This window comes from Malus sylvestris, chromosome 4 (assembly GCF_916048215.2).
Source record: "Malus sylvestris chromosome 4, drMalSylv7.2, whole genome shotgun sequence".
Taxonomy (NCBI): domain Eukaryota; kingdom Viridiplantae; phylum Streptophyta; class Magnoliopsida; order Rosales; family Rosaceae; genus Malus; species Malus sylvestris.
The window spans coordinates 20,385,474-20,403,221 of NC_062263.1; the positions used below are offsets into that span (position 1 = coordinate 20,385,474).

At 38.0% G+C, this 17,748-nt stretch overlaps 1 pseudogene; it reads right to left on the reverse strand.

Annotated features, from left to right (window-relative positions):
• Positions 1 to 10,002: 10,002 nt before the first annotated feature.
• On the reverse strand, positions 10,003 to 17,514 carry LOC126620248 (probable protein phosphatase 2C 4; annotated as a pseudogene).
• Positions 17,515 to 17,748: the final 234 nt, after the last annotated feature.

Genomic DNA, 17,748 nt, shown 5'->3' on the forward strand with positions numbered 1-17,748 from the left:
TGGGGTTACTGAGATGACCCCTATGATTCTTGGAACCCCCTTTCACTCAATCACTCCCTCACATTTTCTTAAAAGTTTTAATATGTACAAGTTGGGGGTGAAACACGCAGCATAGAGGAAGGCTATTGCTCAACTTCAGCACTCAGATCCAGATTCATGCAAGTATTATTCCCAAACATTCATCACATGGACCTCATGCACAAATTAACTAGATTTATTGATGCATGAGCATGCACAGATAGTAGTAGGGATGCAGTTTTGTACCATTCAGTCTCGAGTATGCAGATCTCGCGATGCTCGCTGCCCTTTTGATCTGTCAGAGTTGGGATCTGTGACTGCTTGCGTTCATCATCCTCTTCCCGTCTCCTCTGTTTGAAGTTCCTACATATAAACCACACATGCATGAGGATTCTAGAGTAATTTTCCAGATTAATGAAGCACGGAGAATATGAAGTGAAATTTACCTTTAGGATGTCGATTGCAGACTCACGATGGCGTTGAACTTAAGATTTTTGGAGTTCCAATGAAGGCTGGGGTTGAACTTGAGCTCTCTAATGTGTCTGGTCTTGTTTTGAGATAGAAGATGGAGATTCTGAGAAGACTAAGTTTAGGGGTTGAACTTGAGCTCTTTGATTTGTAATAATTCGACACCTCATTGTGGATCGTGAATGACCATGTTAATCATGCCATTATTCAGTTACTAAACTCTGGTTCATGACAAGTCTACACTACTTGCACGATTGTGCAATACAATTCATAAAAATAAATAAATAAATAAGAGCTTTGGAAAAATAAATTTAACGATATACAATTTGATATAATACTAAATTCAATTAACGAATTCATAGTAATATAAGAAAATCGAAACAAAACTGAAAATACCACAATAAAATGCTGAAAATAGATAAAATAAAATGGGGTAGATTACATAGTAGCCCCTCAGGTTTAAGATCTATTACAACCCCATACAACATCTTTAAAACATTTCACTTTCATATCTCAAGTATTATTTTATTTCAAAATAATACATCCGTTACATTTTCCATCCATTGATCTGTTAAGTACTGACGTGGCTGTCAAATGTGTGCCACGTGGCTGCCAAATGTATGCCACATGGCAAAAATAATAATTTTTAATTTTTTTTTAAACCTGAATCTTCTTAAAAAAAAAAAAAAAAAGAAGAGCAAAAGTTGAACCCATCTTCCCCTCCCCCCCCCCGGGACAATAAGCTCCGGCGACGACAAGCTTTCGTGAACCCGGCCCCCGGCAACAAGCTCCCATTGTCGAGCCACCTCCCTCTACAGTCCTACGACAAGGAGTACGTTCTGAAGAGGAACTCTAGGGCTAAGGTTCTCAAGGCTGGGATGCCAGGTCGTCCTCACTCCAAAGCTTCAAGGAATGGTGATTGATGTCCCTAAGGCCAAACTCTTGGATTTCTGTGTATGAATTGAGAAAATTGTTGTTCAATTTCATGATTTGAATATGTTGGAATGTTGTGGGTGAGGTTACAGATGAGAGAAGGGAGAAAGGGGGTGGGGGTGAAAAGGAGAAAGGGCTAGGGGAAGGTGGGGGTGGGGTGGGATTTTGGATGGGAAGGGAGGTGAAGAGAGTGGAGGAGAGGGAGGTGGTTGGGAGGGAGAGGTTGCGGGGGTGGTTCTGCGTTTTCTAAGTTTTGGTTTTTTTTTTTTTATTTAGAAGACTCAGATTTTTCAAAAAATAAAAATAAAAAATTATTATTTTTGCCATGTGGCACACATTTGGCAACCATGTCAGCACTTAACGGATCAATGGATGAAAAATGTAACGGATGTATTATTTTGAAATAAAATAGTACTTGAGGTATGAAAGTGAAATGTTTTAAAGATGTTGTATGAGGTTATAATAGACCTCAAATATGAGAGGCTATTATGTAATTTACCCAATAAAATGAAATGAGCCAAACTGTCGGGAGATAACTCAACCGTTAATTTCTTGTAAGCTCAATATTGGAGAGAAAACCCGACCACGAAGAATGGAAAAAAATGATTTTTCCATATGTATAGAAAGCAAGTCTATGCCTCAAAGGGTTATATATACCGAGTTCAAATTCATGGAAGAATTGTCAATTTGTCTCAACCATTGGATTTGTCATTAATCGAGACTTCATAAATAATACACCAAATGTTTTGGTGTGACGCAGAGTCATGCTCGATGCGTAATTGTATAACCATAAACGTACCAAAATTTGGTGTGTGTTTTATGTAATTAAGCCAAGAGACTTCAGGCTTTCAATTATTTAGAATCAAAGAACTTTGGATTCTGATTCAATAATTTGTCATTAGGATGTGCAATTTCATTCCTAGAAATGGGACAAAATAATTTCTTGATCAGTGTAGGAAAAAAAAACTCAAGGTGGAATATCCACTAAGTTTGACACATTGACCCATTTAGATTTGGACTCAACTTTAATAAGTGAATTAACGTACCCAGTGCACAAGGCTCCCGCTTTACGCAGGGTCTAGGAGAGGTGAATGTCGGCTAGCCTTACCCCCATTTATGGAGAGGCTGCTCTCAAGTCTCGAACCCGAGACCTACCGCTCATGGGCGAAGGCACTTGCCATCGCACCAAGTGCGACCTCATTAATAAGTGATTTAACGATTCAATAAAAATATATACACAAGATATAGACTAATCTATTATAAGAATCTAAGAATCTTTAGAGCATGTAATCTTTCATAAATACAAATGGACTGTTTCTTTCATGTAGCTTGGAACATAGATGAAAAAGTGTTGAACGCAATCTTGGACCATTTTGAGCCAGTAAACTATATACTGAGGGCAGCTACATTATTCGAGAGGGGGAGCCAATTGATGTTCTTTAGAATTTGAAATTATTGATGATCTATGAGCTGTGAGCTACACAAATCGTTGTGACAGAGGAAGGAATTACAGTACAAAAATTGAAGATGATGATGAGAAAGAGAAAGAGAGCAGCAGAGAATGTTACTCTGAGAATTCTTTCATTCATTCAGTGTGAGCTGAGCTATAGAGAGACTGACGGAATATCACACTCTTTCTAACGGTAATAAACTTTTGGCAAGATTCAAGTTTACATCAAAACAATCTCAGCCTTCCATCTTATACCTTATGCGATGAAGACACATGGCAACTCACTCACTTAAGACCTATGAGACTTAAATAAGACATTACATTTCTAAAATTTGAGATAATTAATCTAGCAATGTAAGCTAGAATTAATTCCACCACATCAGTTCACAGTTTACACTCCAACAAATACTACTGGTGGAGAAAGTAGGTCGTCAAGCACTATACATCATGCAAAAGGTGATTTTAACGGAGAAAAACTTATAAGTTGGGCAACGCATCTACACCATTTTCCGATTTACTCATGGACAAAACTATCAAGTCCCATAAAAAAAGTTGAAGTCTTTGCTATCAGGCCACCAGTTTACAGCGTATTGTCTCTAAATTCTTGACTTATTTCAACACAAAATTCCCCCAACCAGCGGATAGTAGTGTTGTGCACATAACTGAAGATGACAATATATAGTTTGTAGGGTAACATCAGTAAGGCACGGCCATTGTGAAAGGAATGATATTTTCACAACGTATCTAAAAAATTAATATACGTAATATAGATCAGATTAATCAGAATATTTGCTTGAACAAAAAAATATTAGTTGTTCTTTTAATTTTTTGCCGAACTGAAATTTCATTAAGAAAAGAGGGAATTACATTGTAGAATATGCAGAGTGGCCCAATAAATTAGGATGGAAAGGAATTAGACGTGATACATTTTGGAAGGATGCCAAAGTATCTTGCTTAGACAAGCCTACATAAACAATAGGGAATCACAAAAGCCTAAGGCTGAAAACCGAAGCAGTGGAGACGAGGTAGGGTTAGATTACAGGGAGGGGACTGCAAACGTCTGTCCCACGAAGCATCGCGGAACCATGCATTCCTCCCGGGCTGGGCTCTCACGTGTCCGGGTCCGATCAGACCACCATGTGCTAAAGGAAGCAAAGGCAGGTTATACGCATGAGTCCCAACTTGGCTTAAATTAGCATGCCAACAAGGCCCAAAACACAAATGCAAAGACCAAAAGTTGCTAAACCCTAAACATCAATGGGAACGCAAGGGAAAACCCTAAAGTTGCCAAAATGTTGACTGTATTATGGGTAAGGGACATCCATCAAATATTTACGTTAACATGATAAAATTTTGTCACTTAAATTCTTAATAGTACAGTCTAATGATATTTTTATTTTTTTTGTAAGTGAAAAATCTTATATTCAAATTTTATGATTGGCGAGTTCGAAATCAATTCGTTTCTCCCACTCAAAAGTTACACGATTGTCAACTACAAAAGAAATGTTTAGAAATTAATTTTGTTGATTGAAAATTTTGAGCTGACTTTTAACTTTCAAACACTTAACATGTAAAATGCACATACAGTCTGAATTTCTGTAGAGGCAGGAGCTGGTCGCCCAACGCAGGGCCTAAAATCTCACCTTTCATTTTCTGATCTGCACTGTTCCAACTATTTTATTTGAGATTTTACGAGCCAAGGGCAACGTTTGTTTTATTTTCCATTGAAAGTCGAACCCACAAGTTTGAAGTTTTCAATGCCTCCCAAAATCCTTGGAACTTCACAGTTTTCCGATCGGCTTTTATCCATTAATACTGCCTTATTCTCTGAATTGGCATTCACCCACTGTAATATTCAAAACTCAAGCTTGAAGTTTCTTCACTGTCCAAAAAATTAAAATTAAAATAAAAAAACCTACCTTATAAAATAATTAAGCTGGAAGAGCTTGTATCTCTGACTTTCGTTCTTCAAAATCAAACTATTTCATTTAATTAAGGGCAAAAGACTGTTTACTACCCTCAAGTTTCATGATTTTCAACATTTAGTACATCAATTTTTTTTCATCCCAGAGTCATACCTAAAGTGTAAATTTTGGGAGTCTCATACATCCGTTAGTCAAACTGTTAACTTTGTTGTTAAATGATGATGTGGCACCCACGTGGACAATGACTGGGTGCCACGTGTCATTAAAAATTTTAAAAATAATTAAACTATTAAAATAATTAATAAAATGAAAGTAAAAAAAAATTAAAAAAATAAAAAAACCCCAGATCCCCATTGTCTTCCCCATCCCGACCCTCCATCCCTTCTCCCTCTACACATCCATCCTTCCCCTCCCCCTTCTCCCCAGATTCCCTTTCGTTTTTTCTCCCGTTCCCTCTGCATAGGCCTAGTCCCGTCCACTCCCTCTGCACATCCAAGAACTCAGTCGTCCACTCCGTCCAGGTCTAGGAACCCGACAAGTCCCTTGTCCTCGGATGGAAGCACGGCGACCCTCTCTTCCACAAAAATCTCGCCTAGCTGCAGAGATTCAAGAACAACAACCAACCAACCAAATCTCAATCAAACAACCCATCAGTCAATCAATCAATCCAAATCCAAAAATTCAAATTGCAGAGAGAGAAAAAGAGAGGGGGCGTACAGAGATGGCTCTGGGGGTGGCGTAGGGAGGGCGGAGCTCCGGTGAGGAAATCAGAGAAAGAGGACGGGAAGGAGGGAGGGTGGTTGGTGTGGGTTGTAGAGGAGAGAAGAGAGGGAGGGAGAGTGGGTGGTTGCAGAGGAGAGAAGAGAGGGTGGGGGTTGCAGCAAGTGCCAGAGGGAGGAGTGGATGGAGAAAGGGTGGCTCGGGTAGGCAAGGGGTGGGTGATGGGGGTGCTCGGATGGAAAAGATGAAGGGGGTGGATGGGATGAAGGGGGCGGAGGGGATGGGGGAAGGATGGATGTGCAGATGGAGAAGGGAGGGGGGTCGGGGTGGGGAAGACAAAGGGATCTAGGGATATTTTTTAATTTTTTTTTACTTTTAATTAATTATTTATTTTAATAGTTTATTATATTTTTAAATTTTTTAATGACACGTGGCACCCAGTCATTGTCCACGTGGGTGCCACATCATCATTTAACAGCAAAGTTAACAGTTTGACTAACGGATGTATGAGACTGTCCCAAAATTTACACTTTAGGTATGACTCTGGGATGAAAAAAAATTGATGTACTAAATGTTGAAAACCATGAAACTTGAGGGTAGTAAACAGTCTTTTGCCCTTTAATTAATTATAAACCCATCCACTGACTTGACAATGTATTTAACTGCTAATTTAATTTCTCAAAAACTTAGGTAAATTATCGCATTGCCGTAATATGAACGAGATCTCTACTTTTTGAAAAGGACCAATTTAATTAAAATTTTGAAAATAGGCAGAGTCACAAGGCAACATAAATAAAAAGAGAAAAAAATAAAACTAATAACAATGGATCGTACCATCCATTCCATGGCCATTGATCATCGTTTTCATCTCCAGGTGCGCTGCCCTTTTCATGCAATTCATACAAGATAAATAGACACACGACTTCTCTCTAGAAGATTTGTATTAATTTTTGTTGTTAAGGAGACAGTTGGGATACATAGTTCAAGATTTTGTTTCATAGAAAATTGACTTAAAATTATTAAAAACTAATTTTGATTGTGAAACCGATCAAACATCCTTGTTTTATAATCTAACATAAATAGCAAACTCATAGGTTAAGAAATTTTAATCTTCTTTTTTTTTTTTTTTTTTTTTTTGACAATAAGAAATTTTATTCGAAGTCATACTAATTATATCTACACTCAACTTAAAAGTTTAATATAAATTGTCTTTTCTACCATATGATTTAGTTACCGTTAAGGACAAAGATGCCATTGAAATCAAAACTACATTTATCAATACACCCTCACCCACTCTACCTCCTTTTACGATAACTAAGATTTTAAAAGACATTATGTGCTAGTCAGGTAGTGAGTTGGGCTAGGGGGCACAGATGGGGGGCCTTAGCAAACTAGATGGATTTAAGTAAATTTATTTGAACTATGTACACCAACTGTCTCCTTTAGACTAGACGAGGCATGTGATCACCTACAAGAGTGGATCATCAAAACACAAATTGATTTCCTTTAATGAGGAAAGGGGATCGTATAACTTGTAAGGATTGCAAAGTTATACGAGGAGAGAGCTTGGCTACCCGACATTGCTTGTTGGTGATGGATGTACATATCAAACGAGATAGAAGAAAGAACAAGACCGTGAAGTGTCCAAGGACTAGATGGTGAAATCTAAAAGGAGAAAAACAAGTCTTTTTCAAAGAGAAAGTACTCACCCAATGCGTTTTGGATACACAAGGAGAAGATGGCCAAATGTGGGATTCCATAGCTAGTTGTATTCGAAAAGCAGCAAAATGAGTATTATGAGAGTCCAAGGGGTTATGCTCCACATCAAAAGGAATCTTGGTGGTGGAGGGAAGAGGTAGGCAAAAGTCAAGGTTAAGAAGGAATGTTGTAAAACCTTATACAAGTATAAAACCGACGAAAATGGTAAAAGGTATAGGAAAGCGAATAAGGAAGTGAAATGAAGAAAAGAGACTTGAACCAAGTAAGGAGCATCAAGGATGAGAATGGAAATGTTCTAGCTACAAAGAATGTGGTCAAAGATAGATGGAGAGCATATTTCCATAATCTTTTCAATGAAGGAGTACTACTTCTTTGGGGGGTGGGGGTTCATTAAATTTGAAGAGTGTAGAAATTACTCATTCTACCATCAAATTAGGAAGGAATAAGTGGTTGTAGCTTTTAAAAAGATGAAGCATAGAAAATAAATGGGCCCAGATTATATATCGATCGAAGTGTGGAATGTCTTGGGAGAGATGGGTATAGCATGGCTCACAAACATTTTCAATAAGATTTTGAAAACGAAGAAGATGCCAAATAAGTGGCGAAAAAAGCACTTTGGCACCTATCCACAAAAATAAGGGCGACGTACAAAATTGCATGAATTATAGGGGTATTAAGCTAATGGATCATACAATGAAGCTATGGGTGAGAGTAATTAAGCATAGAGTGAGGCAAGAGATAGGGGTTTTAGACAATCAATTTGGGTTCATGTTAGGGCGCTCCACCATAGAGGCAATCTATCTCTTACAAAGATCGATGGAAAAATATAGAGATACGAAAAAATATTTGCACATGGTCTTTATAGATTTGAAAAAAGCATATGATAGGGTCCCGAAAGAGATTCTTTGAAGGATTTTAAGAAGAAAGGAGTACGAGTAACAAATGTCCAAGCTATAAAGGATATGTATGATGAAGCAAGGACTGATGTAAAAACTCATGAAGGATAAACCGAAAGTTTTCCCATAACTGTAGGATTACATCAAAGCTCATCTTTAAGTACTTACCTTTTTGCATTGGTAATGGATGAGTTAATGGGACATATTCAAGATGATATTTCTTGGTGTATGCTTTTCGCAGATGATATAGTGTTTATAGATGAAACTCATGAGGGAGTAAATGCAAAGCTTAACCTTTGGCGAGAAGTGTTGCAATCTAAAGAACTTCGCCTAAGTAGGTCAAAAAGAGAGTATATGGAGTGCAAGTTTAGTGGGAATGAAGGTGCAAATGAGTTAGGGGTGAGGATTGGAGATCAAGAAGTACCAAAGGTGAAGATATGGCATAAAACCGAGCGTAATGGCATTCTAGGATTCACATTAGGTTCGATTGTCGCTAAATGTGAATTTGAACCACATTATTGTTAGCCCATTGTGAGACTAAGCCTACTCAACCTTTTATTCTTATACCTAATCATAAATGGCAAGAGATGGAGGAGAGTCATATATTCGGAGGAAGATTCTCTCCCTTCCTAATCTCTCTCCCTTTCATTTCCCTCTTATTTGAACGGTTACAATTAAGCCATATCAACATCTTATATAGATTTTTTTATAGGGACAAAAAGACAAAACACAAAGTGTAAGAAGAGGGGAGGGAAGGGAACGAGAATATGAGCGGAAGGAAGGGGATGAGAATAAGAGGGAAGATAATCTTAATTCTAAAAATTTAGCTAATACCTAACCCAATATGCTTCTTTTTCTCTAGGTCCTTAGAAAAAGGTGTTGATTATGATGTATGTAGATGTTAAAAGCGGTTTTTATTTTCTAGATTTGGTAAACAGAAGCAGAGAGGTGAGAGTGACTTGATACTTTATCTTCCACAACCCTTTAACCTTATTAGGTTGGATTTGAACTAAATAAACATGATTAAGAATCTTAATTAACATCAACTGCTCCATCTTTCCTAATCCTAAGATTCTTACTATGTATGATGTTGACTTTCATCACAAAAGTTGAAAGTGAAGTCAGAATCTGCTGTGTACTTTTCCATGTCCACGAAAGGATCAACTTCAACTCCAGGACAAGAATCACAGACTCTTGTCCCCAACAACTCTGTTTTCTTTTCCTTTGTCAGGGAACCATGAACAAAGATTGATGAAATCTATGTTATATTTTTAGCTACTACTACTATCCCTTGTAAAACTCGTTATGGATTTGGATGAAATAATGAATTATAAGTTTCAATTACGTAATGATCACTTTTTGATTTTGTCGATATTTAATCTGAAATGTGGTCAATATTTGATCTGATGTCATTAATATTTTTTTTTTAATGATTTGTGATTTGTAAAAACCTCATTTCACTTGATATTTGATTGGTACATGCATTCAAATGCAAGTCGCTCATTTAGACAACCATGGTTATTTTTTGTATTGGAAAAGGTTCGAACATGGAATCGATTTAACAGCTCGGTCCATGATCACCAGAAAGAGCGGAAGAAATTTTTTTATTTTTTATTTTTTGTCACAATGCTCTTAGAACTTAGGAGAAGCAAAGGGGTTACTATTTTCTGATTGCATTATGGGACCAAAACCAAGAACTCTCTTTCCAAACATTTATGTTCACTAACATGAATTTTTTTTTTTTTGGGGGGGGGGGGTGGAATGGGTATGCTACAAAGGGTATGGGGAAAATTTGTTCAATTAAACCAATGGAAGGCAAAATCCACCCAACCCTTCTGTGGATGAATTTCCTATTTGCAGCTTTCATGTTTATTTACACCGATGATCTCCATATTCTTCCCTCCAATGAAATTACAATGACCAAAATGTCATCATGGTACCGCCGGTTGAAACAACACTTCTTCGATGAGATGTTGGGCATGATCTCCATCAGGAAAAGAAGAGTTGAACAATTTAACTTCAGAGACAGATTCTTCATTAATGAAGTACTGGTAGAGTCCATCAGAAGACAATATTAAGAGCCCGTCTCTCGGGCTGAGTTTGTGGTGGTAGAGTGACGGATTGCAGGTGAGGTAAAGAGCAGTCCCAACATAGTGTTAACCTACAGAAAATGTAGTGAGAGAAAGAAGAGATTCGAGAAATTCTAGAGAGAGAAGTAGAAAACAGAAACTTTCGGTATATTGATTTTCTTCACTGCTAAGCAACCTCATACAACAGTAATTATACACTTCTCAATATTCCTAACAAACTAATTAACTAACTCTCTAATCTGAATACAAGTAACAGTATCTCAGCCACACAATATATGTCTATCATCCTCCCTCAATCTCATGTTTGGATGATTCTAACATGAGATTGTTACAATGAAAATGAAACAATGAGGAGCTGAGGCCTTTGGTTAATATGTCAGCAAACTACTCATTTGAAGACACAAACTGCACCGAAAGCTTATTCTTGGAAACTCGTTCACGAACAAAATGCACATCAATTTCAATGTGTTTTGTCTGTTGATGTTGTACTAGGTTGAAAGACAGTGCTATAGCAGAAAGGTTGTCACAAAATAACACAGGAGTTGCAGGTATCGTAAAATGCAGAAATGCGAGGATTTGTTTAATCCAATCAAGTTTTGTTGCAGTGGAAGATAAAGCACGATACTCTGCTTCAGTGGAAGATCTTGATACTGTCTGTTGTTTCTTATAGGACCATGAGATAGGGTTATTCCCTAAGAACACAACTGAGCCTGTTATAGATCGCCGATCATTGGGATCTCCAACCCAATCGGAATCATTAAAAGCATGTAATGCCAAGTCCCCTTTAGAGTAGGTAATGCCAAGAGTCATAGTGTCTTTCAAATACCTCAAAATCCTTTTACTGCAGTGAAATGAAAGACCACGGGATTCTGCATAAACTGACAGACTTAATGCACAAAGAAAGCTATGTTAGGTATTGTAAATGTTAGATATTGTAAGGCACCCACCACACTCCTATATAAAGTAGGATTAGAATAAGGTTCACCCATCCTTGAGTAATCTGTTATAAGGCAAACATGGTGTTTCACAAGCTTTTGAGTCAAGCATTTCTGTTTTGACAAGTAAATCCTGCGCATATTTCTGTTGTGACAGAAATAAACCATTGGCAATCTTGGAAATCTGAATTCCCAAAAAGTAGTGAAGATGACCTAATTCCTTGATGTCAAATTCAGAAGTTAAATCACTGATGACTTGTTGGATCTCAGTGGTTGCACTGCCTGTGATGATAATGTCATCAATATATAACAACAATATCACAATATTTGTACCAACAATTTTCATAAATAATGAGGAATCGGAATAAATGTTATGGAATCCCAACTTAGGCAAAAAAGAAGTAAACTTGTCATTCCATGCCCTTGGGGCTTGTTTTAATCCATAAAGAGATTTATGCAATTGACATACCAGAGTTGGATTCTAGGGATCCTCAAAGCCAGGTGGCTGAGCCATATACACCTCATCTTGTAAGATTCCATGGAGAAACACATTCTTGGCATCTAGTTGCCTGAGTGACCAATTAAAGTGAGCAACAAGTGCTAAAACAATCCTCACTGTAGTGGGTTTAACAACTGGACTAGAGGTCTCACTGTAATCTAGACCAGGTTCTTAACTAAATCCCTTGGCAACCAATCTAGCTTTATGCCTTGCAATTGAACCATCTGAATGTCTCTTGAGTTTGAAAATCCATTTACATCCTACTAAATTCTTGTTTTCTGGTAAAGGAACTAAACTTCATGTTCCTTGAGTATTTATCTCCTCTTTCATTGCTTGAAACCACACAGAACTCTTGTGAGCAGATTTGTATGTTTTGGGTTCACACATGGACAAGTCAACATCCATGAAAGTAGCAAGTGTAGACAAAAGAACCTTCTTCTTGCTGATACCACTCTTACTCTTAGTCTGCATAGGATGTATATTCAATGGTGGTATGGGATAAACCACTTGCAATGTATCAGGACTATGATCAAGTGCCACAGGGATGGGATTAGTGTTTGAAACTACACCTGTAATGGACTACGTATAGCTCTGTGTATCAAGGAAAAGAGATGTGGTTGGTGATAAACGGGAAGACATTAGAGCAGAAGGGGAATGGAATGGAGACTCAGTAAGAATGGAAGTATTAGATGAAGGTATGGTGACTACATTCTGTGATGTGACCACATGAAGAAATGGCATAACAATAATTTTAACATAATTGATAGAGTGGGTTGTGGTTTGTGTCAATAAATCTGTATAAGGAAACTTATGTTCACTAAACACCACATGTCTAGACACAAAAAAATTATGTTGAGAAACTGCATAACAGATGAACCCCTTGAATTTAGATGCATACCCCAAAAATACACACTTGGTAGTCTTAGCTTGGTGTTTTGTAGCAGTATATGGTCTTAAGAAAGGATAACAAGCATAATCAAACGTTCTCAAGTGATGAATCACTGGAACAACACCATATAAAGCTTTAAAAGGAGACTTGTTATGTAGAATGGGAGTAGGCATTCTATTAATGAGATAAATGGTAGTTTACAACAAAGTAATTATGGTTTCAATAACATGTCTGTGTTTTCGCTCAGCCATGCCATTTGGTTCTGGGGTATAAGGACAAGATTTTTGATGGGAAATGCCCTTTTGGAGAAGAAAAGATTAAAGAGATTTGCTAATGTACTTACCACCACCATCACTTTGCAATATTTTAATGTTGGCAAAGAATTGAGTGAGAACATAAGCATGAAAAGCAAGGAAAGTGGCACAAAGATTTGATTTATTAATCAACGGGAAAATCCAGGAATACCTGGTACATTCATCAATGAAGGTAACATAGTACCTATATCCATCCACAGATTTACAAGGTGCAGGACCCCAAAGATCACTATGCTCTACTTCAAAAGGAATTACAAATTTATTGACACTCAATGCAAAAGGAAGTTTGCAGAATTTACCCTCTAGACAACTTTGACACATAATAAGATTGGATTCTTTTGTAAATGCAACTTTGGACTTATGCAACATGAGAGACACAACATAATTAGATAGATGTCCTAATCTATTGTGTCAGGTAGTAAAGGTAATAAGATGACCAAGTAAAGCTTTATTTGGAACAATGCTTTGAGAAGCTGCAGGATACACATTGGCTAGGGATGGGATTGGGTAGAGTCCATTACTGCACATCCCTTTATAGAGCACCATCCTTATGGCTTTGTCCTGGATCCAAAAATAGAAGCTTCAAAGATAAGCCAACAATTATTATCCCAATAGATTCGATGTATTGATAGGAGATTCAGTGTTAATTTGGGACATTTAACACATAATTCAGTTTTATATGATGTATAGATGGTTTTAGAGCAGTACTACCAATTTGAAATACATGCAAACCTTCACCATTGGCAGTTTGGATGACTTCATAATGGAATATGGAGAGGCTAGAGATAGGTTGGAGAGATCAGCAGTCATATGATTCGTTGCGCCAGAATCAATTATCCACACTTGTGAATTAGATGAAGATGCTACTGGAGGAGATGGGTGTGTCACCATAGTATAGAAAGCCTGCATTGGTCCTTGAGACTAAAGTAGTTGTTGGGCATGAAAATGTGATGAAGATCCTTGCTATAGATAAGAAGACATCTGAGAATATAGATGCCCTTGTTGTGGATAAGAAACTATTTGAGAGTGAGATGAACTTTTGCCAGCACTAATATAGTTATGATCTTTTTCATTGTAGAAGCAGAACCATGTACTATGATTAAATCTGCCACAAATATGACATCTTAACTTCGCATAAGAATTTGATGGACAGAAAGGCACATAATGGCCATCACTGTTGCAAAGCTGACAGGATAGTAGTGGTGGAGCAGAAGGACTGGATTGTTGCTAATGCGGAAATGAACCAAGAACACCAGGGCTTAGAGTTTAGAGAACATGAGTTTGAGTGAGAAAGTATGGCCTGGATGAATAATTCATGTTATTATGATGAAACCTGCCTTTGCCCTTGTTTTTGTGAGCATTGAACTGCTTGAATCCACCAGATACAAAATTAGATTGATTAAGTGCCCTCTAAGATGAATTATTTACAACCATAGCGGTCATAAATGGCGCATTGATAGTAGATTCCAAAATAGCTTCTTTATCAAGTAATTGTATCCTAAACTCTTTTAGAGAGATAACATTATCACGCCCCCTTATTACTGTTCTAAATGTATTATACTCTGGTGGCAAGCCATTTAACACTAGAATGACAATATCTTCATAACAAAATACACCCCAACAGCAGAAAGATAATCTTTAGCCTCTTTGATTTTCTGCAAGTATTGAGCAGCAAAATCGGATCCCTTTTTAATTGTTTGCAGATTGGACTTCATTTGGAATATGCTAGTCTTGGAGACAGTGGAGAACTGTTCTTGCAATCGAATCCAGAAATCCTTAGAGCTTGTACTGCCAATAGCACAAGATATAGCCATTGGACTCAAAGAAGCAGTGAGTAATTGCATCAGAGCTTTATCATGCATCATCCAAATCAAATACTCATCACTATCAGAAAAAGTCATTGAATTTGAAGAATTTACACCAAAATCTCCAGATTGTGGGAATGTCGAGGACGACAGGGATGAGTGCCGTCAACAAACCTTAGAATTCTATTACTCTCAAGCAGTAATTTCATTTGAAAATGCCAATTGAGATGGTTCGAATCATCCAACTTAACATTCATAAATGTAGAAATTGATGAAACTAGGGCAGTTATTGGGGATTGAAGAAGTTGAAGTTGAGAAGTAGTTACCATCGTTGTTGAATTACACGTTGTACATTAACCAAATTTCTGCAGAAACTCACTGAGACAATGCATCAAACTCCTGGAGTGCAATAATTAAAGAAGGCGATGACCCAACCAGATCATAGTTACAGAGCACCAGGGAACAAGATAACCCTAGAAATCAGAGAAGACGAAGTCAAATTGATCAAGAAACTCGTTCAAGAAGCAAGAATTCAAAGGAAGACAAAATGTTGGAGCTACGGAAGACTCGGATCGAAGAAGCTGATCAATCTTTAATGGCGATTGATACCATATTAACCTACAGAAAATGTAGCGAGAGAAACAAAAGATTCGAGAAATTCTAGAGAAAGAAGTAGAAAACAGAAAATTTCGATATATTGATTTTCTTCATTGCTAAGCAATCTCATACAATAGTATTTATACACTTCTCAATATTCCTAACAAACTGATTAACTAACTCTCTAATCTGAACACAAGTGGCAGTATCTCAGCCACACAATATATGTCTATCACATAGTTGAGCCTAAACACTTCTAACAATGCATCATTCCACTTCGGCTGCAAACGAACAGATAATTAAATTATGTGACGCGATGAATAGCATTTATGTGATCACAAACATTTCTCATACATGTGTCGTATATGTCTAAAATACTTCTACTAAACCAAAACGTTCTAACACTTTGACTTGCTAAGCAAGTAATGAATCAGCATCTTACATTCTTGTTAAGCATAAAGTCAAAATGTACCTGTTTCAGAAAGCCAGCTTTAAATGCTCGAGTGACCTTCAAATAACCTTTCACTCTGTCATTCATTATCGCAGATGCATCATCGGGATGCTCTTTTTTATTCTTTGAACTTCCTACAATTTAAAAGACATTAATTAGTCTCAAGATTAACCACCAAGATAGATAATTAAAAACAAAATGCACTTCAATTATATAATGTATTTACCTCCTCCACATATGTGCTATGATCCATGGTGAGCTGAAGCGCAGTCAAATGTTTTAAACTGTAACTTTCATCAGCATTTGACGAATCAAATGAAGGCTCATCTTCACTTATCCGATCTAAGTTCCGCCGAACGGTTTGTTCTGACTTCCGAGCTAAAACAACCTTATTGTCCCCAACGTTCAACAAGTAAACATCATCTCCCTTCATCAGCATTACCAAAACACAAGAACCCATCAAAGCCAACTCAGGATTCTCAGTCACCATCTTATCTGCAGTGTCCAAAATGCATCCTTTATCTTCCTCAATGCCTCTTAAAGTGCTTGAAGAACATCTGAGGGGTTGACACCCGCCACACCAACCGACTCTGGACGCTTTAAATTATGCTGTAACTTCCGATCAAGCACTGGCCTTTCTCTATCCCATTCACACTTCCACCTCCTCTAAGTCCCCTCTAACTTATTTTCCAACACATTACTCTGTTTTCTCAGTGAATTAGCATTTTCATCCATTTCTCCATTTTCTAACGCATAATTCCCCTAGTCAACTCCATCAGGCATCCGATTCCCCATTTGGGCTCGATTAGTTTCCTTCAACGAACTTGAATCCACATTCGTGTTCAATGAATTTATCTCTGCGTTTTCGATTTCAATTTCGAACTTGTCATTCCAGAGCAACCCTTTGAGTTCCTTTGTGCACAACATAGTAAAGATTGGAAGGCAAGTAATCAGGAGCACCAGGGCCATTAAACCCATCATAAATCCCCACGAAAACCTAGCCATGTTCCTCCGAAACAACCACATGAACTCAATCCTCGCCGGCTTTCCCTTGAGCCCATTGAAGATTCTGGCTTCCTATCGAGTAATGTCCACTCCCACCATCCTCATTATCATTACTCAAACTCACATGGCTGCTCAAATTAGTACTACTGCAAGTCCTATTCTGATTCTCCCCTACCTTCTCTAAATCCGATTCTTTTACCAAAATGCTGCTTTTCAACTGAGAAATGCTCGATTTCTGCCCCCAAATCACGACGCTTGAAATCGCTCTTCTAATAATCTTCATCAAGCTTCTTATTTTGGGTTTTGTTTCAATGCCACTCTTTTTCGATCGGACCCGAATACATCCCACGATCAATTGGGCTAGACAAGTAGCTTCGCTCTATCGGACCCGACAAGAAGCCTATCTCGATCGGAGCCAGCCCCGAAACTCCCTGGTACGACTTCCGAGGAACCGGCTGCAGAGGAATGGAGGCGAACGAGATGGAGCTCTCGAACTTCGCCGCCCGATCCAGCCTGCTCTGTACGGGTAGAGCTTGCAGAGAGAAGTTGAGAGCATCATGAATGTGTTGGCACTGACGGAGGTGCCGGAGATTGACCGAAACGTCATTGTTGGCGGGTTCAGCTCTTCGGACGAGACTTTGGACAACGTCGTATTGGAGGAGTCGGGCCGGATGTAGCAAAAGGAATGGCCCAGGCCCTCGTCAAGCGGGTCCAACGAAACGACGGAGTTGTCATGTCGCTTGGGAGATTTCCCCGGCGTTGCAGAAACAACGACCGGCTTTTTCGACGATGTTTCCCATTCGAGATGAAACAAACAAAATGGAAAGAATAAAAAAAGAACGAATGAAATGAATTGGATTTTTGATGATTTGATTGTTTGATAGGTTTAGAATTAACCGTCCATGGTTAGAACTCAATTAACAGCTCAAGCAGATGAGGGAATGAGGGGAAGTCACAAATAAATGTGTCTTGTTTTGGGAAGGAGAGAGGGAGACAGGTGGAGAGAAAGGAGAGGGAAAGACTTGACCTTTTTA